Source organism: Sapajus apella, unplaced genomic scaffold, assembly GCF_009761245.1.
Source record: "Sapajus apella isolate SASKATOON/1434 unplaced genomic scaffold, GSC_monkey_1.0 scaffold44, whole genome shotgun sequence".
NCBI classification, from domain to species: Eukaryota; Metazoa; Chordata; class Mammalia; order Primates; family Cebidae; genus Sapajus; species Sapajus apella.
The window spans coordinates 4,124,761-4,149,776 of NW_022436984.1; the positions used below are offsets into that span (position 1 = coordinate 4,124,761).

At 40.1% G+C, this 25,016-nt stretch overlaps 1 protein-coding gene across 8 annotated transcripts in view; it reads left to right on the forward strand.

The window, feature by feature from the left end:
- Window positions 1-4,640: 4,640 nt before the first annotated feature.
- The window catches only part of LCLAT1 (lysocardiolipin acyltransferase 1), a 187,595-nt gene continuing 167,219 nt past the window's right edge, over window positions 4,641-25,016 (forward strand). For 4 of the 8 annotated variants that reach the window (XR_004257183.1, XR_004257184.1, XM_032239206.1 and 1 more), the window contains exons 1-2: window positions 4,641-4,809; window positions 15,475-15,645. The gene's annotated coding sequence lies outside the window, so the exon portion shown is untranslated. The other 4 variants (XM_032239214.1, XM_032239209.1, XM_032239210.1 and 1 more) reach the window with 4 other exon arrangements.

The window sequence follows — 25,016 nt, forward strand, 5'->3', positions numbered from 1 at the left end:
GCATTTATGATGTATCTGCAGTGGATGCTATTGGGCCCTTCCCAGATGGACCACCCATGCCCGTGCTGCTGTGAACTTTGGCTGTTAATGACTAGTAGTGTAGCCCCAGGGTCCCCAGGTTTTGGAGTATGCACTGTGAAAAAGTACCCACTTGTAACTATTGCACCTTGAGTTCTTGTTCTTTCAAAAAGTTCTGCAGTCCTAGAAAAATAAAAACCCATTGAATCCAGAGATGCCTGAGTTAGAGACGAACTTTGGTCAATTCTCCTCATCACCATACTAAAAACCCTGCCCAGGGAGGAGCTTTCTGGCCATTTTCTATACATGCAACCTATGTAGAAGTATGATCCTCACTTGCACCTGTGCTGCCTTTACTTCATCTCTACGTACTGACTCAGCTAACCAGTTCAGTAAAAGCCCTGCTTTCACCATTGTTCAGGAGGAACTGCTTTGGGAAACCATCCTGGTGTCCTTCTTAGTTGTTGCAAGTAATAAAATCCCCTTGTTAAATCCTCTTTGGTTGTAGCCATTGAACTGTCATCCATCAAGCAATTGTACCCACCTGCTGTGTGGGTAACAATGGCTGCCCCCTCTCTCCAAAGGATTCCTCTCATGAAACGGGAGCTGCCAGGGCTGATGATGGAAGGTGCTGTTAAAGAACAGAAACTCCTAGTAGCAATGAGGATGAAAGGATTACAGAAAAGCAGAGATAACTATGAGAAGCCATGGCAACCTCACTGCCACACTGGATAGCAAGGTAGAACTGGCAGCCAAGGGTCCTGAACTGACCTATAGAGATGGCTAGTAGAACACAGCATTTCCAGGGATAAGATAAATGGGCAGCCAGAAAGGGTACTGCTTAATACAGAATCAGAAGAGATCAAGGAATGGTGGAAGGCTTGGGTTAGACATCACTCCAAAGAAGAATCATCATCTCTTGCCAATATCAAGACGGGAGCCTGTTCTCAGACCTAGAATTCTGAAGGAGAGACTGGTGTCTATGAGAAAGGATCCAGAACACCATCACAAATATACACAAAGATTTCTTCAGTCCTTCTTCAGAGTGATTTGTGGTTATTTCTTTGGATAACCATAGATGGAGGAAAGAATAATAACCTGATCTTTTGAAGGATGTTGGATTCAGGGTCCAAGTTGATAGGGATATCCAGGGGTCCTAAGTACCATCATGTTCCCCTCTCCTCTCACAATCTCCCCCCCAGCTCCCCCTCCAACCCTGTGAGAGTAGGGGCATACTGGATTCAGATAGTAAATGAAGCCTTCATTTAAGTGTCTCTCAGTGTGTTCTGTTACAAACCTAGTGGTCATTTCCCTGGTTCCTAAATGTGTAATTGGAATGAACATACTTAGCAGTTCACAGAACCTCACACTGGTCCTTAACCTGTAGAGTAAGAGCTATTATAGTAGGAAAGGCCAAGCAAAAGTTCCTGGAACTGCTTCCACCCCCATCTCCCCAACCAAGATAGTAAACAAAAACAATATTCCATCCAGGGGAAAATAACATTCACATAGTACAGACAATCTTCCCTTTTTGCAGTCTTGCTCCAGGGCTATGTTCACTTTCCTGTTTTCTGTCATAATTTACTCCAAAGGGACCTGGACCATATGGCATCACACTGGTCTTCCACAATGTTAGTTGGATCTGTTGAGCAAGCAATACAAGTACAGTCATGTGTCACTTAGCGACGAGGATACACTCAGAGAAATGTATTGTTATGCGATTTTGTGGTTGTATGAACACCAGAGAGTGCACTTACACAAACCCGGATGGTGTAGCCTACTACACCCCCAGGCTATGTGGTATAACCTGAGCTACAAACCTATACAGCATGTTACTGTACTAAATACTCAAGGCCATTGAAACAAAGTGTATTTGCATATATATGCATATCTAAACATAGAAAAGGTACAGTAAAAAATAGTTTTATAATCTTATTGGATCATCATAACATACGTGGTCCCTTACTGATCTAAATGTTTTTATGAAGTGTATGCCTGTACTGTACATCAGGGGTCCCCAGCCCTTGGGCCACAGACCAGTACTGGTTGGTGGCCTGCTAGGAACAGAGCTGCACAGCAGGAAGTGAGCAGCCTGCAAGCGAGTGAAGCTTCATCTGTATCTACAGCCACTCCCCATTGCTTGCATTATCACCCAAGCTCCACCTCCTGTCTGATCAGTGGTGGCACTAGATTTTCATAGGAGTGTGAACCCTATTGTGAACTGTACATGTGTGGCATCTTGGTTGTGTGCTCCTTATAAGAATCCAATACCTGATAATCTGTCACTGTCTTCCATCACCTCCAGGTGGGACTTTCTAGTTGCAGAAAAACAAGCTCAGGGTTCCCACTGATTATACATTAGCATGAGTTATATAATTATTTCATTATATATTACAATGTAATAATAATAGAAATAAAGTACACAATAAATGTAATGTACTTGAATCTTCCAGAAACCATCCCGCTTCATCCTGTTCATGGAAAAACCGTCTTCCATGAAACCAATCGCTGGTGCCAAAAAGGTTGGGGACTACTTCTCTAGACACCTTGATGAAATACATACATTTCAGAGGTGGATAAACACCATGAATATTCAGGAGTTTACCACATTGGTGATATTTTAAAATAATTATTTATAAAAATTTGGGGGATGGTTTTAGACTTAGGAGAGATGGTAAAAAGAGTACAGAGATTTTCCATATATTCTTTACCCAGCTTCCCTTTATGTTAACATCTTGTATAAGCATAGAACATGTATCAAAACAAAGAATGATCCTGTACAATAGTATTATCTAAACTATATATTGTTTTGGATGCTGAAGTGGTCCAATGATCTAGGGCATGTCAGGACATTTTTCCCAGAATGAAAAACATGTTACTACACCTTGCACCTCTACCAAAAAGAAAGTATTATGACACTTAGTAGATCTCTTAGAGTTTAGAAATCAGCATATGTTGCCCTTGAGAATACTGTTCTTACCCATTTAGCAGTTGATGTGGAAGGTGGCTAGTGATGAGGTCAGATCAAGAAAGGGCTCAGGGCCAGGAGCTATGGTTCAAGCCTCTAATCCTAGAGCTTTGGGAGGCTGAGGTGGGTGGATAGCTTGAGCTCAGGAGTTCGAGACCAGCCTGGGCAACGTGGTGAAAACCCATCTCTACAAAAAACACAAAAATTAGGCGGGAATGGTGGCAGATGCCTGTAGTCCCAGCTACTCTGGAGGGAGGACTGCTTGAGACCATGAGGCAGGGGTTGCAGTGAGCCATGATCATGCCACTGCACTCCATCCTAGGCAACAAAGCAAGATCCTATCTCAAAAAAAAAAAAAAAAAAAAAAAAAAAGGAAAAAGAAGGGGCTTAGTGGCACTATCCTCTGTGATTAGGGCAGTCTTGCCTCTTGGGCTGTATCACCTGACACATCTCATGATGCTAGAGCTATCTGCAGTGGAGCTGCAAAGGCTAGGAGGAGCCTCTGGCAAGCCCCCAAAGAACCACAGTACAGTCCTTCAAGGTTCTGGAGCATAGCCAGGGCAACTCTTAACAACAACAAAAAATAATGTAGAGATTTTTTATTCCAGTAATCTTATTTTAAAGGTAGAAAGGAGGCCTAAGGTGATAGGCATAATTGGCAGAGTTGGCTTTTGTTCTGGTGTTTCTCGCTGCAGTCATTCTTCATTTTCTGATGCAATTTTAGAATATCTTAAATACTAACACGTTTTGGAACAAACTTAGAGAAATTATGAAGCTGATTTAGGCAAAGAGCACAGTAATCTTTGATTTACAGGGAATTTGGGGATATAATTCAGCTATATTGAAGCTATGCAGCCAAAATGTAGATGGTCATTATTATTAAACCATAAATTTTGTGAGGTCAGGAACCTTGTAATTTAAAAAATATTGCCTTCTCTGTGCCTTGTTGAATAATTGGATAAAACATATAGACATACATGAACAACTGATGAGTGGCTGTGTGTGATGCGTAGCTAAGTTTATCATTTTTAAGATTCTTATTGTATTTATTGAAGGCCAAGTTGAGGAGGGTATTGCTTAAGGGAAATGAAAAGGTGTTTAACCACAGTCCCCACCATTCAGGAACTTGCAATCTAGTAGGTTAGGGGACAGACACCCCATGGTAGGTGATGGAGACTTTTTAAAGAGGAGTGTGGTGAAATTGCTATGGGAATCGGGAGGAAACATGTTCTAGGACTTGGGAAATGGTATGCGTGCTGGAAAAACGTTGTGCTCCTGATCAGAGAATCTGGGTTCTAGAACTGTTTCTACCACTAATTTGTCCTGCGACTTCGTGCACCAAATTTATGCTTGTAAATTAAACTCCCAGATTTCTGTTTTCCATTTTGCAGCTCCAGGGGTTGGAAGAACCATCAGGTTCCCTCGGACAAATGACCTCCGCTAATTTCCTATCTCGTTTTTTCTTACCCCTACAACCCACCGCTCCGTGTGACACTCCTCTCCAGAAGGCCAGTTGAGGAACTAAGCACCGCCTCTTTAAAGGAGCGCTCAAATAACGGCACCCGGGGTATCCCGGGCTACGGAGCAGGGGCGGGGTGTCGGGGACCCGGGCTTCCCACGCAGCCGGGGACGCCGTTGCGTCACGGCGCCTGCAGCCAATTAGGATGTAGCCTTCCGGGACGCATTACTAGGGCGACCGCCGGACGCCTCCGCGCTACGGGATGAATTAGCGGCGGGTTCCGTCCGGAGGTTGTGACCCCAACGAAGTCCCAGCTTGCCCACGCTCCCCTTCGGCGTCGCGCGGCGTGCCCTGCTTGTCACAGGTGGGAGGCCGGAACTGTCAGGTGGGGTTACGGCGCAAGGAAAATGGCGGCGGCCAGGGGATCTCAGAGGTGCAGGAAGGGGAGCTGCAGCCAGGGTTTTCCTCTTGAGTCGTGGGCCTTCCCTGAACTGCGGCCCCGGGTAACGGCCACTGGCCTGGGAGTTGGGGTCCCGGTGCAGGTGGCGGTGGCGTCGCTGGCTCAGGTGGGAGGAAGCGCGGGGAAGCGACTAATGGAGGCTGGCGGAGGCGTAGGGTGCCCAGGCGTGCACGAGCTGCGAGAATGAGGTAGGCGCGGGGCGAAGAGGGTCCCATCGGTGTTGACTCGAGTAGCGTCCAAACCTTCCTGCCGCGACCTCGGCGGGTCTGGGAGCGCGACTTGAGCTCTGCACTTGTTGAATCCCAAGCGCTGAAACGTTTCAAGTGGCTACCACGTGCAGGGCTTCGACGAGAGCTGTGGAGAGCGGGGGTTGGGGCTGCCTTCCCTGTGAGTCCTGCAGGCGCCAAAGGCCTGCCTGTAGGTGCCAGAGTGGCAGTGCCACGAAAAGAAGGGTAGGCCCTGGCCAGGGCGGATGCCAGACCTGATCGTTAAGGTGTACCTTAGCTTCTAATTGCCCATTTGAAGAAAAGAAATGGAAAGGTAAGGTACTTAGTTGTGGTTGTGGAGATGTTTTGCATTCTTGTGCTTCCCTGGTTCAGGTGGGTTCCCTGGAAGCATTTCATCTGCCTTTAAAGTTCATTAACTATATTTCTTGTGTACATGGCAGTAGATGAGATTAAGGATTGAGATACACTTTAAGCCGGAGAAAAGTATTGAAGATAGGTGTTGAAGGCATTACCAAGATGAAATATTTATTCATATCATTAACTTATTTGGTCAGAGAAACATCTGTCATGAAATATAACTAACTACTTGGATTGTTTTCAAAAAACTGATTTGATGAAAGCCCTTTTTGTAAAACATTTTTTTTGAGCATTAGTAAAAATAAATAATTCTTACCACGTATTATTAGATTTCTATTGCACATTGTACTTTGCTTGATATGACAGATAAACATCATATTGAGGGACTTTTGTTTTTGGTAGTAGGCCTGTGTTTCAGTCATCAGTAGCTGCCATCTCTGGAGTGCCAATTATGTGTCAGTTTCTGTGAAAGCTAGGCTTCTCCTGCTTTTTGATTTGAGCACATGGCGCAGTTCATCTGCCTTCACCAGGTCTTTAGGCTGGCTGTTGCTGACAACCAGGAGAAAGCAATTGGGAAAACCCAAAAGATTCTTTTTTCCAAATTGGATCCGTGGCGATTTTGTCAGTTTGGCATGGGGTTGACGTTATGTGTGTTTTCTTGTCCAAACTCTGCCACTTAAAAAAATCTTAGGGTAATCATACAACTTCACTATTAGTGTCTTATCTCTAAAGTGAGTGTTTCGTATTCAAACAATCTCACTGCACTGTTGGGAGGGAAAGATATGTAAAAGGGCTTAAAAAGTAAAAACACGGTGAAAATATTTGAAATTTATTCTTCTGCATTCATGTACTCTACCAGGCACTGAATCAGGGACCTTATATATTACAACTCAGGGACCTTATATATTGCAACTCAGTCATCCAGCAACAGAGCGAGTTGGATACTTTCATTATCTTTATTTTACAGATGAGGAAACTGAAGCATATTGAAGTTTAATTTCTCTATATCACACAATTAGCGTTGTGTTTCCAGCCTCGGTTCTTAACCACCATATATGCTATCTTCCTATGACATACAGATGTGTTATGTATTAAGGGGAAACATTAATATATGTACAGATTTTTCTTTTTTAATATCTATATTTTTCTTTTTCAAAGGTTCTAGCAATGTCCTAGAATGAACACATTTTTCAAGCCAGTAGTTTTGTTTGTGATCTTTTAGTTGTATAAATAGTAATCATGATTTATTCCATTGGCATCCAATAGTGATTTGTGTGGTAATAATTACATTTACGTTGGTTAGGTTGTATATTCATCTTAACTTTTGTTGCCCATTAGTTAAAAAGGAATTTTGAAACAGAGTTATGACTACTTTTTTTTTTTTCTGTGATGGAGTTTTGCTCTTGTTGCCCAGGCTGGAGTGCAATGGCAAGATCTCAGCTCACTGCAAGCTCTGCCTCCCGGGTTCAAGTGATTCTCCTGCCTCAGATTCCTGAAGAGCCAGGATTACAGGCATGCAAAGCACGCCTGGCTGTTTGTATTGTTAGTAGAGAGGGGATTTCTCCATATTGGTCAAGCTGGTCTCAAACTCTTGACCTCAGGTGATCCGCCCACCTTGGCCTCCCAAAGTGCTGGGATTACAGGCTGAGCCACTGTGCCCGGCCATTTATGACTAATTTCTATCAGGAAGTACAAATCAATAATTGAGATTTTTTTTAATCACATTTTTTAAAAGAATAATTTTCTGGGGGACTTTTAAAGGAAAACTGGCTTTAGTTAAGCCTGTTGTTTTAATATACTTGTGCTAATTTTTCCAGTCTTTATTGAAAAAAGATGATGAGTAAAAGTGGCTAGGACATTTATTCTTTCACTGAACCTTTATGGAATGGCCCTGCCAAGTCTTTAGGATGTAAAAATTAACCTCTGACCTCACCCTTGAGGAGTTCAGGGAGAAGTCCTAGGTCCAGAAGTTTGTAGATGGTTGAGATAAATAAATAAATGATTAATTAATAAAGTGTGATAAGAACTCAAATATAGATGTGGGTACAGAGAGCCATGAGAGCACATAAAAGGGAACAGTTGGTTCTTCTGGGGTGGGCCTGGTCAGAAAAGGAAGGGAGTTAACTGGATGGTAAAGGCATAGGGAGAAGCAGAGCAAAGCCAGGACAAGTGAGAGCTTATGGTGTCCCGGGGTCAGACCAGAGTATATAGGTGTTGCTGGGAGAGAAGCCAGGAAAGGTTAGGTCCAGGTTGTGAACTCTCAGCTAAGAGAGTGACTTTATTTTGCAGGCAGTGGAAACTGTAGAAGGATCTTATTTGATGCCTTACCTCAACTTTATGTTCTTGAAAGGTGACTTTGGTGACAGGGTGAAAGACAGACTATAAGGAGGAGACCAGTTTAGGACAGTTTCCATACTCCAGACAAAAGTTTGTGAGGGAGGGAACTAGGCATTAGCTGTGGGAGAGCAGAGCTCACATTCCACACACATTTTGAAAGCATATTGTGAGAGTGGATGTGAAGATAACAGTTGCAGAGGAGAACACCTGCTTGCCAAGAGAAGAGTAAGGCTTATTTCTTTGGAACTATATGGTTGGAAATTAGAGATCTTCTTAACTAATTTAGGAAAAAGGATAGAGCAGAGAGTTCTTTGTTTAAAAGGTGTAGAAAGAATCATCTAAAGTATGTTTGGGGGAAAAATGCTAGGATAATAGGTATGAGAATTTTTTTTTCTTTTTACATTAGGTTTTGAATATATTTGTACAGAAATCATTGTAATATGGAAGTATCACTGATGAATTCTCTAGTTTTAAAGCTGAACTCCACTTAAACATTTATAACACCAAAGTTGTCCAGCACCTAACAACATAACATGAATATTGGTGCAAATTGACTGCAAGGTCTGGAATGCAAGTCTTGCAGAAGATTCAAGATTTTGTGAAGTCAAAGCAAGGGGGAAAACTGCTGAAACCATAGGCACAAATCAAGGAACTAGTGCATAGAATAGGCAGAGATTCTTAAAAAGGACTCAGAAAGCAGTGACCATGAAAATGATTGATAAATTATTCTTTAGATGTCGTTAAAACTGAGAACTTATCTTGGTCTAAAGACACCATTAAGAAAGTAAAGAGCAACATATGGATTGGAAGAAGAAATCTGCAATTTATATATCTGACCAAGGACTCATACTGTGTGTGTGTGTGTGTGTGTGTGTGTGTGTGTGTAGCATTGAAAAAAATGAGAAAAATCATTTAAAAAATGCACAGCTGTCTTAAACAGGCACTTTCTGTTAGAGTATCTCAGAATGGCCAGTATGCATATAAAAGGGTACTTAACATTATTAGTGGGAAATAGAAGTTAAAACAATAATGAGGTACTGCTGTACACTTTTCAGAATGACTAAAATTAAAAATGGACAGTGCCAGTGTTAGCAAGAGTGTAGACCAACTGGATCTCTTACATATTGTTGGTGGGGTTGTCAAATGGTACAGTCACTTTGGAAGACTGGCCTTGTCTTTTTCTACCCATGATCAAATGCTTGCATTCCTAGTACTCAGGAGAAACTAATGCATGTGTCTACTAAAAAACATGTTAAAGAATGTTTATAGTGCCTTTATTCGTAATCCAAAAATAGGATATAATTGAATTATTCATCAGCAGTAGAATGGATGAGTAAATTGTGATATGTTTATAAGATGAAATACTGCAAAACCAGCAAAGGACAATGAATTATGGATATATATATCAACATGGATGTATCTTATAGACTTAAGTCAGACGTAAGATTGCACACTGCATGATTCCATTTAAATGAAGTTCAAAAATAAGTACAGTACTTCCCTGGTGACAGAAGTCAGAATACTGTTTACTCTGCGGTGTTGGTGGTGGTGATAATGACTGGGAAAGTACATGAAGGAACCTTCTGGAAATGTTTTATATGTTGAGGTATGTGGTGGTTACATTATGTATATACAAAAATTCAGAATATGTAAAAATATGAAGATTTGCACACTTTATATATGCACTTTAATAATAAAAAAAGAGGCTGTAATGAGAATATGGCAATGCCAGATCACTTTAGATGAGAAAAACCAGCAGGGGTAATTATGAAAGAGGTACTTTAAAAGAGTTTAAAAGGAGTATGAGAGGCTCCAGGAGAAAAATGATGAAATGTATAATTTTTTTCTTTGATCGAAATGGCTTTTATATAATTGTCTTGCAAAAGGCAAATGTGAAATTAAGCCTGTCACATCATGCTGTTTCACAGTTTGGTCACAAAATTATGCCCCAAGCACTCCACCTATTCATTAGTTCTTTGTCCTAAGAATTAGTGCCTAGCTGCAAATTGTAGTCTAAATTTTGATCAGAATACATAATATTTTATGAATATAATAGATTTTTCTTGGTTTGTTTTATTTATTTTTTCAAAAATTCTAATCAAATCCTTCTTTCATCATTGTGAAATGTGGCCCTTGTTAAAGAGAAATGGCTGTGTGGTCTTTTCCCCTGTGAGAAGCTAATTGCTGTTGGATAATGAGGACTCCTCTAATTCCTTTGGCTGCAAGGTTTTTAATGCAATGAGCTAAGAAAAGCCTTCGTTGTGTTCCCTGTAGCTGTGAGGTAATGCCCCTCAAAAGTCTTGTGAGGTTTATTCGCATCTTTACCTTGTCCTGTCCTTGTGGCAGTAGGGCCATAGGGATCCTACTGTGAAAACTCTCAAGGCAAATGGAAGAGACAACATGAGGGATCGCCATCAGCGAAAGCTGACAGTAGAGGATTAGTCACTTTGCAGCCTTTCACAGTTGAGATTTCGGAGGACTTCAGTTCACTTCGTCAGAGGAAGTGGATTACTGTTCTGGGGACAAAGATAAAGGGAAGAGTTATGGTATCCTTGTTTTTCCATTTCAAGTAAGAGGTTATATCCATTTTATGTGTAAGTGTATATAGTTAATTACCTTGGGAGAGCTTGTGGAGCAGGGGGATAGCATGTTGGTGAACTGGTATCTAGTGGTGGTGTCACAAAGAAAGGAAATCTGGATAAAGACAGGAATGAATGATAAGACGAGTGAGTGGTGGCAGCTGTTCTTCCTGGCTCTTTCAGTTTCATGTGGCTGATAGTGTGGGCTGAGGGGATTGTTTTTAACTCTTGAGAGGGACTCTTCCCCCACAGGAATGTTTAGGTGTCTTGGGAAAGGCAGCCTTGGTTGTCTTTTTACTGCTTTCCTGTCTACTGTCTTACAATTATGATTTCTTTTTGTGTAGCTTTTAAATAAAAATTTACCTGTGTGGAGTTAGGCAGGAAAATGATTGAAAGTTGGGGTGGCTTGAACACCAAAATGTGTCTTGACTTACTTGATCATATTTGGACACACACCATGAGCTTGGTGATGGGGACAGAGTTAAATAAGACACGGTTTCTGTCTTTTAGCTTACTGTATAAAGGGGCAGATAAACACAAATCAATGCCTTCAGTACAGAGGTCATTGAGATTTCATCACCTCTCGGTTTTCTGTGATTAAAAGTAAACATAGCAGCTGTGAAACTATTATAAAGGCCATAGGTAGTAATGGCGACCCTCTCTTTTAATGATGAGTGAGTGCAGGTGTTACTGAATTCTGTTCTAAGTGCTGTAAGTTTTTAACTCCTTTAATCCTCCCAGCTTCCACTATGAAGTAAATATAGGTACTGTTGTTGTCCTTGTTTTACTTATGAGGAAACTGAAGCCCAAATAAGTTAAGGGGCATGGATTTGAACCTTCGCAGTCTAATTTCAGAGTCCACACTCTTAATTGCTATGCTATAATGGCTGTTTTGATCTACTGTAAATTTAAAATATACTGTACTTGTGTGGCTTTAAGTGTAAGGAATATTTCAATGAATGTGCCTTGTGTTAGATCCAAAGTTTCTGAATATCCATGCTGAGTGTAACTTACTGTAGCTACTTAGGGTGATTCTGTTTCTAATGTGGGCGATTTAAATAAAACATCCTTTTTGCCTTTTCACCTTTCATGTTTTATAATGATTGTTTTGGCACCCTTTTGATAGTCTTGCATGTTCTATCATTCTGAAATTCAGTAAAATATATTACCAGGTTTATTGTTTGGATTATAATCATACACATAATGAAATTTTACGATGTAGTGCCCAAACCAGAGAGTTTGTGCATTACTGGGTTAACATACTTCTTAATGAATGAGAATAACTGCAGAGTTAAACTTAGGTTGTATTTTTATTTATTTATTTATTTATTTTAGAGACAGAGTCTCATTCTGTTTCCCAGACTGGATTTCTGTAGCCTGGTCACAGCTCACTGTAACCTTGAATGCGTGGACTCAAGTGATCCTCTCATCTCAGCTTCCCGGAGTAGCTGGGACTACAGACATGTGCCACCACACCTGGCTATGGTTTTTTTGTTTTTTTTTTTTTTTGTAGAGATGAAGTCTGTCTGTGTTACCCAGGCTGGTCTCTAACACCTGGGCTCAAGTGATTCTCCCTCTTCGGCTTCCCAGGCTGGGATTACAGGAGTGAGCCACGGCTCCTGGCCCTAGGTTGTTTACATTTTTAACGTGGTGGTTCATTAAGACCAATTGATTAAATTAAAGAAAGAATTCTGTTTGCTTTGTTCACTAAGAATGGGAAAGCAGTGGAGAAGCAGGATAGAAATAATCTAGAGGACTCCAAGAAGTGCCAGAGTGACCTTATTTTGTTGAATTTGTTTATGGTAGTAAAGAAACCTATACAATTTAGCTCCTCTTTCCTTCAGGGAAGAAATATACTAGAAGTCAGAGTTAATCAAGATTAAGTCTTCCTTTGCTAGGCTACTGTGATAAACAGTTCTTGTCTATTGAGTAGGCTAATCTTCAGGAAACTGAATCTACATTGGATATAATTGGATCCAATGGATATCATTTCCAAGGCTGTATTTATTTCTCTTTTTATGTATACTTTATTTAACTATAAAAAAATTAGGAGCGTGTTATAGTCTCATTTTGAATGAGGAACTCTGAAATTGTATCTAATTTTTCTCTTTTGCAGTTGTACTTCAGACTAGTCAAATATGTATGTCTTTTGCATACATATTTATTAGCTTGTTATAACATTTCTAGGAGATGGGGAAGTATTTATACTAGTTTCCTATGTTTGCCATACAAATTATTGGAAACATGGTGCCTTAAAACTCCAGGCATTTATTTTTAAGCTTTCTGGAGGCAATAATTTTTTTTTTTTTTTGAGACGGAGTTTCGCTCTTATTGCCTAGGCTGGAGTGCAATGGTGCGATCTCGGCTCACTGCAACCTCCACCTCCCGGGTTCAAGCGATTCTCCTCTGGAGGCCAGAATTTTGAAATCAGTATCAGTCAGCCAGGATCACAGTGTTAGAGGGCCATGCCGCCTCTAGAAGATCTAGGGGAGAATTTGCTCCTTGCCTCTTCTAGCTTCTGGTGGCTGATGGCATTCCTTGGTTTATGGCTGTGTCACTAATCTCTTCCTCTATGGTTACATTATGGCCTTCTCCACTTCTGTCTGCCAGTAGATCTCTTTCTTAGGCTGAGCATGGTGGCTCACACCTGTAATCCCAGCACTCTGGGAGGCTGAAATCATCTCCTTTGGGAGGATTGCTTGAGCCCAGAAGTTGAAGACTGGCTGGGGCAACATTAGGGAGACTCTGTTTCTATAAAAAAATTAAAAAGTTAGCCAGATGTGGTGGCATGCACCTGTAGTCCTAGCTACTTGGGAGGCCGAGGCAAGAGGATCACTTGAGCCTGGGCAGTTGAGGCTGCAGGGAGCCGTGATCATGCCACTGTATTCCAGCCTGGGTGACAGAGTGAGACCTTGTTTCAAAAAAAAAAAAAAAAAATGTGGCCATGCTCCCTACTCTTTTGTTTTCTGAAAGAGATTGTGTAGAATTATGTTAATTCTTCTTTAAACATCGGTAGAATTCTTTAATGAAATGATCTGCGTCATTTCTTTTTTGAAGGCTTTATTCAGTTTCTTTAACAATTAGTAGGGTTATTCAGATAATCCATTTAATTTTGGGTAAGTTGTGGTACTTTGTGATTTTGAGAAACTGATCTATGGACACACAAAGTGGGCATCCTCATTACTGCCGGGCAGGTGTGGGAGTGTGTCAGCCCTTCTTCAGGACTCAACTGATACCACTGGGAGGGGATGGCCTTCTTACCCCTGGGCTGAGGTGAAAGTTCTGACTCTCTGCTAGGCCTCCTCTGATACCATGCCAGTGGGATGAGAAGGGGTGTCTCATTACTGCCACATGGGAGGAGAGGCTTTCCAGGTGGTCTCCACAGACACTCCCTGGCAGGGAAGGGGTCTTATTACCACCTGTCAGGGAAGAAAGTCCAGCCTTCTCTAATATCACCCCTGCAGTGATAAGGGGTGGAGACACCTGGGAGGCAGGTTGTGGCACATTACAGCCTCCTAAGGGTGGAAGCTTAGACTCCCCACCTGGCTTTTGCTATTATAGGTGGGGCTGGGCCACAGTTTTTTCTGGGTATTGGCTGGAGGGCCTGTTGTTGCTCAGTTCTTCGGGTTAGGAGAGAAGGGGTGTTGGTTTGTTTGTTTTTGTTTTTAAGCCCGTTATCTGTGGTACATGATGAGGCAAAAAGAAAACCCAGGGAACTCACCACCATGTTTTCCAGGGGTCCCAAGGTACCTACCTGGTTCGCCTTTTCTCTGCCTTCAGAATTCAGAGTCTTCCCATATTTGTTTTAGGTATAATGGCCAGGATTTTTAGTTGTGCTTAGCTGGAGCAGTAGGAGAAGCTACATTTACTTGATCTTGCTGGAATTGAAAGTTGGACAGGGATTACTCTTTTATGGAAGAAAACCTTGGGTGGAAATTGAGATGCATGAATGGGCCAGTAAAACACTTTAAGGAGCTAGTTTTGGGTTAGTTACTTGGAAGTGACAGCTTAACTATGTCTTTATTTCTCCAGAAGGAATTCTGTGGGTCATTGTTCGGTGAAACCAAATTATCTTCATTTAGATCTCTTAAGAGGTTTGGCAATCTAGTGAACTAATTTATTTCTGCATTGAGATATAAATTAATAGTATAATTTCTGACTTAGCACATGGTAGAGAAAAATTTATCTTTGTGAAAGATTAATTTTTTTTTTTTTTTGAGACGGAGTTTTGCTCTTGTTGCCCAGGCTGGAGTGCAGTGGCGCCATCTTGGCTCATTGCAACCTCCTCCCCCTGGGTTCAAGTGATTCTTCTGACCCAGCCTTCCTGAGTAACTGGGATTACAGGCATGTGCTGCCATGCCTGGCTAATTTTGTATTGTTAGTAAAGATGAGGTTTTTTTCATGTTGGTCAGGCTGGTCTTGAACTCCCCACCTCAGGTGATACGCCCGCCTTGGCCTCCCTAAGTGCTGGGATTATAAGCGTGAGCCACTGTGCCCAGCTGAAAGATTAGTTTTATGGAGGGGACTGACTCCAGTTTTCTCTAGTGGTTGTCAGAGATCTTGGAGCTGTGAATCCTTATCTAAAAAGAAGAAAAAAAAAGTGTAGCTGTTCAGATCTGTGTAAGGAAAATTTGTTAAATTCTGAAACCTACCGAAAAGATTGCTGAGTGTCTTCAGTGGAACCCAGGTGCTGGCTAGAGCAATTTTCTTGGTTATCTACTACTCTGGGGTTTGTAGCTTTCACTGTTTTTGGTTTGTTTTACAACCTTTGTAAATAATAAGTTGTGAATAATAATAATACAAATTATTCTTGCCCTTTTACATGCAGAGGATATTTGTTGGAAGTACAATGGATTTCTTTTCCTCTTTTGTGGAAGAAGCCAGTTTTTTTTTATCTGTTAAGCAAATTCGGCTTCCCGAGTTGCCTATGCATTAGTCCAGTCAGTACTCAGGTGTTTCAGGTCCCTGGGCCTATAATAACCTGTTTACTTCATGAACCATCTGATTAGCCCAGTGCACTGTTCCCAAACTCTTCTTTCTCTTTTTTCTCCCATTTGTCATGCTCACAGGCCGAAAAACAGAGTGAGTATTCTCTTCTGGGAAGCTGGCAACAAATGGATGATGTGATCTGTGCATTCCAGGGGAAAGTAAATTGTGATGCTTTTGAACCCATGGTCAGTTAACAAAGCAGTTTCTAGCTATTGAACATACTGTAAAAAGCAGGACTCTAAATGCTTTGGGTAAGTCTTTGTAATGATTAGATGCTTGAGGTTTTTATCTTGTTTCATGTGTCTGAACACAAAGCTTTTTGAATTGATTCATAGTTGTTCCTGTTTATGTTGTATTTTGACATATTCTATGCTTGTTCTATAACCTTTTCATTGAAAAATAAACACATATTTCTGTTGGAGGGAGATAAATGTCCTTTTTTAGAAAATAAAATAATACATTTCTGTGAAAGAACAAAACCAGCATTTCTGTTTGGCACTTGGTTGTGTGATTCTTTTCGAATCTTTTATTTTAAAGATTAGGTACCATTTTGTTTAGAGTTGATAATTTTTTAGAGGTCATCCCTTACACACCCTGCTGAGTACAGTAACTTGCTTTTGTTTGCAACATAGCAGCTTAGCTAGTATCCTCCTTTTGAAACAGTGAGGGTTTGAGGGGGTCCGGGGGGTTCATCTATATGGATAACTGACAACTGATTCTGGCCATGTCCTCTCTCATCTCTAGGCTCATGATCTCTGTCTCCCCAGTGTTCATCTGCAATCCCTGGCTGTCACCTCAGTCTCAATGTGATTAAAACTAAATTCATTCTCAATCCCATATTCAGCTTCCTGCCAGCATATGTCTGTCTCTGTCTATTTAATTGTCCAGACTTGAACCTTTGTAGATAGTTTCAACACCCTCGCCCTCAGCCTTTCTCTATTGCTGCTGCTTTTGTAATGCTTTTGATGTTTTTTTCTCCTTATCTTTATGCTTGTACTACTTCAGTAGTCTACTAGTTGGTTTCTGATAGTGTCTATGATATAATGAAGAATCTATTGTATCTGTCTTTGTCTTTGGTTCCTGACAATGAGCTTCAAAAACTCTTGGAATTTCCTTATAGGTGTATCTTTTGTTATGCATAACAAGAATCTCTTTTGATCACACCTGAGTTTATCCTAATAAGCTGGCTCTAGGTGGGCCCTTCCATAATTCAGGAAAGGAGCTGTCCACATCAGAGAGACCCTGGAACTTTTAGCCCCATCTCCTGGTCTCTGGGGAGAGGAGAGGGACTGGACAGCAAAGCCTGGTTATCTGGCCAGTGATTTAATCACTCCTGCCTAGATCATGAAGCCCCATATAAAAACCCTATGAAGCCCCATATAAAAACCCTACAACAGCAGTGAACACACTGGTTAGCTAGGAGGATGACATCTGGATTTCCATTTTTTTTTCCCCAAACCATATAGTCTATCATAAGGTGGATTTCTTCAGGAGACAGCATGGAAGCTTTGCATCCCTCTGCTCTCTTCCCTAGACTTTGCGCTTGCCCTGTGCACCTCTTCCATTGGGCTATTCCTGAGTTGTATCCTTTAAAATGAAAGTGTGATTGTTTAAGTAGAGTGCTTTCAGTGATTTCTGTGAATTGTTCTAGAGAATTGTTGAAACTGAAGGGAGGTTTTGGGAATCTGAATTTGTAGCCAAGTTTGACATTAGTGTGGATAGTCTGGGGATGTCTGAAGTGAGGGCAGTCTTGTTGGAAATCTTGCTCCTTAACTTGTGGAATCTAATATTAACTCCAGGTAGTGTTGGAATTGAGTTGAATTGTAGGAGACCTAGTTGGTGTCAGAGAATTGGTCCCAGAGTGCAGTGTGCTTACCCTTCGACAGGCATTGTGGTATGTGTGCTGCGTGTATTATTTCATGTAATGCCCACCACAGTGTGCAAGACTTAGGAGTTTTTCAACTTGTTTCTAGTTTTTGGTGGGGTTTTTGTTTGTTTTTGAAATGGGGTCTCACTGTGTTGCTCCCACTTGTCTTGACTCCTTGGCTCAAGTAATCCTCCTGCCTCAGCCTCCTGAGTAGCTAAGACTACAGTTGTGTGCTACCAGGCCTGTCTCAGGTCTGGTTTTATCATCTTCATTTTACTGGTAAGGAAACGGAAGCCATAACTTGCCCAGTGTAATAGGAGAAGTCAGTGCTTTCTGACTTTAAAGCCCTGTACTTAACCCTTTAGTTGGGCCAGCTATCTTCCTTGCTGTAGAAATTATTACCTTTCTATGATCTGGCTGCTGTGGACCACATTTTCTAAATTAAACTTTTATCATGTCATTTTTGAACTCAGAACTTTCAGTTGGTGTCTCCATTACTGCAGGAAAAAAACCATTATTTGCAGGCAGCAATTCAAGGCCCACTGGAATCCACCAGGCTCTAATTAATGCTGTCCCAGTCTTTGTATACAACAGAAGAAACACCTATTGTGTTTCTTGGAGGGGCCACTCAGTCTGTATCTACAGTGAGTTGCTCTGGAAATGAAACTATGTCTTCTCGTTACTTGTAAATCGTAATTGGAAAGTTAGAGTATATGAAAAGAATGTCCATGTAAAAATAACATGCTGACCAAGTCAGTAGTACAGATGATAAGATGCTACTGGAGTTCAAAAGAGTCACAATTTGACTAAGCAGGTGTATCTTGAGCCTATTGTTGAAGAGATGGTAAGATTTTGAGAATTGTGACTGTGGAGAGGACCCTTATGCTCAGGAAGACCGTGAGTGAACAAGAATGGAGGGAATTCTTGGGCATCTATGGAAACGCAGTATGGATGACAGTGAATACTTAAGTTTATCTGGGGGAAACTTCTGAAACCAGAGTCTCTTCCTTGTCCCCAGACAAGCTGGAAGTTGCAGCATATTGTTTTAATTGACAGACTTGTGCTAAATTTTTGTCCTTTGAAGCTGGAGTTTTTTAGAATGAGCCAAAATCTATTTCAGGGCTAGCCTAGGTGATAAAGTTATGTGATTATGTTAGTTAATACTAATTTTAAGAAAGATCTTTTTTTATGTTACCTGAACTGATCAAAGGAAATTTTAAACTATATAAGTTCAAAATTATTTTTAGTAGTAGAACATGAGAAGAAACATATTCAGAGTAACCAGTCTGAATGAGGGAACATTCTTCAGCATAGATAAGTTTTGGTAAATATATAGTTTTAAAAAGTCTTCTTTGTACATGAACTCACTTCATTATACCCAATCTCTTGAGTTTTTTTTTTAGGATTAGAATCTCCCCTGACCATAGTGCCAACTATTTGGGAGGCTGAGGCAGGAGGATTGCTTTAGTTGCTCAGGAGTTCAGCACCAGTTTGAGCAACATAGCAAGATCCTGTCTCTGAATAAAATCAACTTGAATGCTATATAAGAAATATTTATACATTTTGGAAAATAAAAAATATGTAAAGAACAGATCAGAATTAGAGTCTCAGAGATAGTTGATAACCGTGTTTATTTTTATTGGGCCACTTTTGTTTGTGTCATTACCTATGCAACTTTGTAGCCTACTTTTTTTACTTTATATTATTAGGATTTTCCCATGTTGTAAGATTTTTTGAAAACAATGATTTCTATTAATATATAAACGTATTATCATACATAGAGATTTCTGTTTTTGTTTTCTCTTTTCAGTAAAAACAGTCATTATTTTGTAAGCTGCTTTCTTCACGTGTCATGTCTACCTTTCTGAATGATTACTTATGTTAATGTATAGTCAGCCCTGTGTATCCACAGGTTTTGCATTCATAGATTGAACAAACTATGGATCAAAAATATTCAAAAAAGAATTGCCTCTGTACTGAACATGTGTAGACTTTTTTCTTGTCATTGTTCTCTAAACAATACAGTATAACTGTTCGTATAGCAGTTACATTGTATTAGATATTATGAGTATTAGAGATAAAGTATGTTGGAGGATGTGAGCAGGCTATATACAAATGTGATGTCATTTTATGTAAGGAACTTGTGCATTTGTTGATTTTTGTTGTCCTCAAGAGGTCCTAGAGCAGATTCTTCTGTGGATACTGAGAAATAACTGTGCTTCACTTTTTAAAAACTGGTTGCATAATATTCCAGTTATATGGCTATGCCATAATTTTACCATTTTTCTGTTGATGGACGTTCACACTATTTCTAATTTTCACATACAAATGGTGCCTCCATGAGCATTTTTATACTTATATTTTCTTATTTTTATGACTACTTTTGAAGAAGATTGGAATGATATTATTGGGTAAAAATGTATATGCATTTTATAATTTGCCAGCCATTGTGAATTTGCCTTTTAAAAGGGCTCTATCAGTTTATTCTCTTAGCAATTGTGTTTGAGGCCTTATTTTCCTATACCCTCACTTAGCTATATATTATCATTGTCAAATACGAAAAAGTAATTGGAAACATGGTATCATGTTACCTTAGTCTGAGTTCTTTGCTTTTTATTTTTAATGTTCCTTTTTGTATGTGACTCTTGATTCTTGGCCCATTTTCCTGATATAATTCTTTAATGCTTTCATATTTTACCTGTAACTCTTTAATTCGTCTGGAATTTATTTTGATTTTATGGAATGAAACTGCTTGATTCTGAGGGAGATCGAAGGGCTAGTGAGTCTTGAAATTGTGTGTCTGGAAAAATTTAGAGGATAAAAATAAATTTTGCTGCCTTTGGAAAGAAGTTTGTCTCAAATTTATTTAAAAACTTAGTTTATTATTAACCAACTCTGTAAAGTATGTTGGGGCAATAAGAAAACCCTGCCAACAAAAAGACCCCTTCTTACCAATACAGAAGAAAAAGAATGCTTTGTTTTTATTTGCCTGTCAGATATATACAGATAGGTAGTTTAAGACTACAAAATTTGAGCAGATCTTAACTCATACAGTAAAACAGACAAAACCTCCCTTGTATTCTTGAGACAAATGGATATACACTGTGATAGTTTTCTGTGCATCTGCTGAAATTCCTGAGTTAATTTCAGTGATGTGTGTTTGCAGTGTCTAGGGTCAAAAGGTCTATGACCTTGGCATTGTAAATCTGTAGACTAAGATAGTATCTAATTCCTGATCAAAAGGCTTGGCCTATTAGGTTTTGTTTTTGTTCTTGTTTTCTTAAAATTTTTATTTACTTTTTGTTTTATTTTTTTACATAGAGATGGGGTTTTGCCATGTTTCCCAGACTGGTTTCGAGCTCCTGAGCTCAAGCAATCTGCCCACTTTGGTCTCCCAAAGAGCTGGGATTACAGGCATGAGCACCACCACACCTGGCCAGGCCTGTTAAGTGTTTAAAGAGATCCTCTTGGGTGTGGTAGTCTGAAAATGGTTCTCTAAAATACCCAATTCTTAATCCTGGAACCTGTGAAATGTTACCTTATATGGCAAAAAATGGTTTTTTAAATTAAATTGAAGATCTTGATGTCTAGGGCTCTTATCCTGGACTATCTGAGTGGCCCCTAAAAGTGATCCTGTGTATCTTTATCAAAATGAGGCAGAGGGAGATTATACATACACAGAAGAGGAGGAGGCAGTGTGACCAGGAGGCAGAGATTTGAGTGTCAGGGCCACAAGTCAAGGCATTTCCACAGCCATCAACGGCTGGAATAAGCAAGGAATAGATTCTCCCCTGGAGCCTTTGGAGGGAGTATGACCTTGCTTTTGTTCTAGTGATGCTGCTTTCAGACTTTTAGCCTCTAGGACTGTAAGAGAACAACTTTCTGTTTCAAGCCGTCAACTAATTTGTTACAGCAGCCATAGGCAATTACTGTATACCCTAAAGACAGAAGGACTGTCTCCCTTTTATTAAACAAAGAAAGATTCATTCTGTTTACTATGGTAATTATTGTGAATGACAGTTAATTCTTGTCTACTTTTTACTAATCACCATTGTTTATTGGTTCTCAGTGTTGAATAACAGGCTAGACACTCTACCAAAATGATGTTAAAACAAAAATGAAAAGTTAACCTCAATAGTAAAGTTAATAGGATGTAGGGCCTGAGCTTTTGCATTTTTAACAAGCTCCCCACCCTTCCCTGGGAATCTGGATGCACGTTAGCATATGGGAACTACAAGTCTCATGTATCTTTAATTTTTTCATTAATTCAACAATTGTTTAGAAGCCTTAAAATTTCAAATCATTAGGGTTATTAGTTTTGAATTATTAATTCTTAGTTTTATTGTGTTGTAATCAGAAGCTTGCCCTGAAGGATTAATTGAAATATCCATTATGGCTTAACAATATACAGTTTTGTAAATGACCTCCACTGTGGATAGTTGGAAAAAAAATAGCCATTTTATATATAATCTATTTTTTTTATTGAGGTGAAATTTACAAGAAATTAAGCATTTTAAAGTGAACAAAGCAGTGGCATTTAATATATTCATGGGTTGTGCCACCACCACCTCTGTCTAGTTTCAAAACATTTTTATCACCTCAAAGGAAACCATATACCATTAGCAGTTGCTCGCTTCTCCACAGCCTATGGCAGCCGCCAGTCTGCTTTCAGTTTCTATGGATTTACCTATTCCGAATATTTCAGATAAATGAAATTAGGCAATACGTGACCTTTTGTGTCTTTTTCACTTAGCATAATGTTTTTCAAGCTTTATTTAACTCTTTAAGAAACTGCTATTTTGGCCGGGTGTAGTGACTCACACCTGTAATCCTAGCACTTTGGGAGGCCGAAGTGGGTGGATCATGAGGTCAAGAGATCGAGACCATCCTGGCCAACATGGTGAAACTCCGTCTCTACTAAAAATACAAAACTTAGCCAGGCGTGGTGGCATGTGCCTCTGGTCCCAGCTACTCAGGAGGCTGAGGTGGAAGAATCGCTTGAACCCAGGAGGTGGAGGTTGCAGTGAGCCGAGATTGTGCCACTGCACTCCAGCCTGGCAACAGAGCAAGACTCCATCTCAAAAAAAAAAAAAAAAAAAAAAAAGAAACTGCTATTTTACATTCCCACCAGCAATATGTGAGGGTTACACATTTTCCACATCTTACCAGTGCTCATTATTTTCCCTTTTTAAAACTGTGCCCATCCTAGTGGGTATGTAGTGATACCTCATTGTAGTATTGGTTTGCACTTCCCTAATGATGTATGATATTGAGTAGCTTTTCATATGTTTATCAACCATTTGTATGATTTCTTTGGAGAAATGTCTATTCAAGTCCTTTGCTCATTTAAAAAAGTTATTTGTCTTTTTGTTGTTGAGTTGTAAGAGTTCCTTCTATCTTCTGGATACCAGACCCTTGACTTGTGAATTTTTCTTCCATTCTATGGGTTGTCTTTTCATTTTCTTTATGGTGGTCTTTTATGTGCAAAAGTTTTTAATCTAGATACAGTCCAGTTGATTGATTTATTTTTTCTTTCGTTGCTCATGTTTCTGTTATCACATATAAGAATCCCTTGCCAAATCCAAGGTTGTGAAGATTTAGCCTTGTTTTCTGATAAGAATTTTATAGTTTTATCTTTTTTGTTTAGGTTGGTTGATTTTGAGTGAGTTTGAGGACACCTTCATTCTTTTTCATGTGGCTTTGCAGTAGTAATCATTTGTACAGATACTGTTCTCTCTCCATTGAATGTGCTTTGCACCCTTATTAAAAATCAGTTGGCCAAAGATGTATGGTTATAATTCTGGACTCTCAATTAATTGGTCTATTGAGTCTCTCTCTCTCTCTCTCTTTTTTTTTTTTTTTTTTACACGGAGTCTCACTTTGTAGGCCAGGCTGGAGTACAGTGGCATGATGTCGGCTCACTGCAACCTCTGCTTCCGGGCTTCAGGCAATTCTCCTGCCTCAGCCTCCTGAGTAGCTGGGACTACAGGTGCCCAGCACCATGCTTGGGTAATTTTTGTATTTTTTAGTAGAGACGGGGTTTTGCTGCTTTGGCCAGGCTGGTCTCAAACTCCCGGCCTCGAGTGGTCTGTCTGCCTCAGCCTCCCAAAGTGCTGGGATTACAGGCATCAGCCACCGCATCCGGCCTACAGGTTTCTTCTTATGCCATTATTGTTATCGCCCAACCAGATTCTTCTTGCCCACTGCTCTGATAAAGCTAATACACTGAGAACAGCAAATGTTGCGCAAAGAAAGTTTAGTAATTGCAGGGTGGCTGAGCAAGGAGGATGGAAGACATTTCTCAAATCTGCCTCCCTGATAACTTGGAGTCTAGGGATTTTTAAGCATGGTTTGATAGGCAGGTGGCTAGGGAATGGGCACTGTTGATTGATTGGGTCAGGAGTGAAATCACACGAGTGTCAAAATGGTCCTGTGTACCGAGTCCATTTCTGGGTGGGGATTACAGGGCCAGTTGAGCCAGTTTCATGGTATGAGTTACCCATCCAGGTGGCATCAGTTGGTCTACCATAACGTGAGGTCTGAAAAATGTCTCAAGAATCAGTCTTGGGTTTTACAATAGTGAGGTAATCTATAGAGGCAGTCGGGGAAGTTACAAATCTTATGACCACTGGCAAGTGACTCTTGTCTATTAAGGAATTACAAAAAAGATAAGTTAGAAAATAGTGTCTTGTTATTATTTAACAATGCCCAAGTCTTGACAAAATTCTGGCCTCTACCGTAAACCTGACATTGTGTCCATTTGTTAGTTTTACAAAGATAGTTTTGGTCCCTGAACAAGTAGGGGCTTAGTTTTGGGAAAGGACTGTTATCGTACTTGCTTTAAAGTTTAAATAGAAACTAAATTTCTCTAGCAGTTAGCTTGGCCTATGTGCAGGAATGAGCAAAGACAGCTTATGAGGTTAGAAGCAAGATGGAGTCAGCTATGGTAGAGCTCTCTCACTGTTATAATTTTGCAATGGCAGTTTCAATACCATACTGCTTTGATTACTATAGCCTTGTAGTAAGTTTTGAAATTGGGAAGTGTAGTCCTCCAAATTTGTTCTTTATCAGTATTGTTTTGGCTACTTGTAACCCCTCCCAAATCCATTCAAATTTGATGATTGGCTTTTCCATTTTTGCAGAAAAGGTTATTGGAATTTTGATAGAGATTGCATTGAAACTGTAGATTGCTTTGAGTGGTATTGCCATGTTAACAGTATTGTCCTTTATTATTTTCATTTTATTTATTTATTTATTCATTTTTTAAGACAGTCTCACTCTGTTGCCCAGGCTGGGGTGCAGTGGTGCGATCTTGGCTCACTGCAGCCTCCGCCTCCTGAGTTCAAATGATTCTCCTGCCTCAGCCCCCTGAGTAGTTGGAACCACAGGCACCTGCCACCATGCCTGGCTAATTCTTGTATTTTTAGTAGAGATGGGGTTTCACCACGTTGGCCAGGCTGGTCTCAAACTCCTGACCTCAGGTGATCCACCCATCTTAGCCTCCCAAAGTGCTGGGATTACAGGCGTGAGCCACTGCACTCCGCCAGTATTGTATTTTAATACCTAAACCTGGTATATCCTTCCATACATTAGATTTTCTTTTACCTCCTTGGTTAAATTTATTCCTAGGCTTATGTTATTGTAAATGAAATTATTAATTTTTCTTTTGGTTTGTTTATTGCTGGTGTATAGAAACAGTTGATTTTTGTGTGTTGATCTTGTACCCTTCAACTTTGCTGAATTTATTAGCTCTAG